The sequence below is a fragment of the Eucyclogobius newberryi genome, unplaced genomic scaffold, assembly GCF_026437365.1.
Source record: "Eucyclogobius newberryi isolate DKJ021-1_F unplaced genomic scaffold, fEucNew1.0.hap1 SCAF_7, whole genome shotgun sequence".
NCBI classification, from domain to species: Eukaryota; Metazoa; Chordata; class Actinopteri; order Gobiiformes; family Gobiidae; genus Eucyclogobius; species Eucyclogobius newberryi.
In genome coordinates this window covers 30158992-30161491 of record NW_027316389.1, presented here as the reverse complement: position 1 = coordinate 30161491, position 2500 = coordinate 30158992, and the positions used below count along the sequence as shown (strand labels likewise).

The 2500-nt window shown below is 39.0% G+C and overlaps 1 protein-coding gene across 1 annotated transcript in view; it reads left to right on the top strand.

The window, feature by feature from the left end:
- ptprz1a (protein tyrosine phosphatase receptor type Z1a) overlaps positions 1-2500 on the top strand; it is a 108450-nt gene that overhangs the window by 1222 nt on the left and 104728 nt on the right. The window lies entirely within an intron of this gene.

Below are 2500 nucleotides of genomic sequence, written 5' to 3'. Positions count from 1 at the left end.
TCCGATAGTTGACTCAAGATCCAGTGTTCTAAGGCTTAAGGGTACAGCTCCTGAAGTATAGCATTGTTCAATTGTATAATATTTACTTATATGTTATGTATATAAGTATTTAACAGACAAGCGCTCCAAAAATGCTAAAATGTGTTTTTTGGGCGCAGTAAACATACTTAGTCACAGGTATTTGAGGTAAAGTGGAGCTGTCGGGCAGAACAAGAGGAGTTTGGACATGCTCAGATCACTGCCTCAAGAAACGGCACACAGCAGACAACAACTGCTTCTAACGTGATCCCAAGTATTTATACTGCTACTTCATACTTCTAAAACTATTGTTACAACTACTACTGCTAATGCTTGCTGATATTTTGTCCCTCAGGACAACAGGACATGAGCAGTTATGATTTCACTTTTCTATATTGCAATACTATAGAAACATATTCATATTTTGATTATTAAAAAATTGTGTGTTTCATTTTAAGTTTAACAAAGAAATACTGTTTTTGGTTCTTTAAAAAGTGATATATTGCAAAATATCATGAGCAATATTGCAAAATGATTGTGATATTATCAATTTATTTAAATACATTTATTACAATTTTATATGTGTTAAAGTTCCACTTTTCTGGAGAGAGGTCAGGCACCTGCTTGTCTCCATGGAGATGTCTCTGTTTTGCCTGGAATATTCCACTGTACGGCATTAAACATATCAATAATCTTCTTCATTAATTCATTCAATTCTCAGTCGCTTCTCCACAGATCTGACCTGTAACTTGGCCTGGTGCCGCCACTTTGGAGATAAAACTTTCCCTTCTTCTGCCAAATTCACTTGTTCAAAATGATGACAACACAAATACAACTTAACATAGTTGAAGTACTATTATATCCAAATATGATTCCTTTGCTCCTTGACTTGACGTTGACATAATGGACCTCTTCTCATGCTTCTCTTCTAAAATAAGCCCATTTCCATCATAAAGCTAGTGTTTATTTAGAAGACAGGCACTTTTAAAACCCCGGCCTGTGTTTGGGACGGTAGATGCTTATTGTGAAGTCTCAACGTCTGTAAAAGCTGCTTTAAAAACAGCAAAGTACAGACTGTTTGGACGTGTCTGGACAGAAAAATGTGGACATACAAGTTTAAAAAATGACCCTGAGGTAGAGTAACCGACTTGGACATGCATTTGGTCAGTTAAAAGGTCTAACGGTGACTGGACAACAGGCTGATCACGTTTGAGCCATTAAAGAAGAGGTGATTGGCTCAGGGTGTCAGCACTCTGGCTGCATGCTTTGTTCAGACATTTATGAAGTTTAAAGTGAAGATGACATGTTTAAAGTCACAAGTAGTTTTCCCTCTTTATATTGTTGTCCCCTGATCAAAACATACGTCGAGTTGTATTTAGCTTCATTCACACGTATTTCACTTTTCCTGTTTACAAGTTAGTCTTCTCTGAGTCTCAGAAAACACACACAAAAAAACATTCCCAGACTCAAATTGTGTTGACAATAAACACATGGCTTAATTTCATGGTTTGACAAAGACACATCAAATATCACATACATTTACAAGACACTAAAATATACATGACTTACACTCTTTTTGTGAACAATATTTGAGAGTTATGGGTTTTATGTTTCACATCAAATGGGAGCAAAACCAAAAGTGTTACATTTACATTCTCGTTCAGTGTAATTAAAGTGCATAATAACCGCGGGACATGGTTAAGGGTGTGTTCAGAGTTAATGGCTGTAGGGATGAGAGTCCTGTATTATATCATCATAGCATCATGTGGCCCATGTGGACCATACAAACACTGAAAATGTGACAAACTTGGTAGAAAATGCGTTTCTACTGTGAGCTGCTCCACAGATCTGATCCATAACTTGGCCTGGCGGCGTCACCAGCTTGTCTCCATGTAAGTTTATATACTTTTGAATATAAATGACATAAATAAAGACAGTTCCTGTGCAGCTCACATTGAGATGCTCTGCACTGAAGCTGCTGGGATGAGCTGAGGGTCAGGAGCTGCCTGTTCTCCAGTGGGACGGTCCAGAGAGAACACCAATGATGTGCTCGGATGAAAAAGATTAGCAAGAGTCTGCCAACTAACACTTGCACCTGCTGAAAACACAATTTATGAATCTTCTTTTGGGGAAATGAAGCTTTGATGCATCTTGTATAAGAGGAGATGTTTTCTAGGAGCCCAGATGTAGAAAGAATCTGTCTGTCTTTATGTCAAAAGGGCGTCTATAACAGGAAAAGACAAGTTACTGAAAACCTTCACTCTGCCTCATGAGAATAAGTCACTAATTGCCTGGAAATGCTCATGACTGTCCCAATGTCAGTGACTGTCCCAGTGTCAGTGACTGTCCCTGTGTCAGTGACTGTCCCAGTGTCAGTGACTGTCCCTGTGTCAGTGACTGTCCCTGTGTCAGTGACTGTCCCAATGTCAGTGACTGTCCCTGTGTCAGTGACTGTCCCAATGTCAGTGACTGTCCCTGTGTC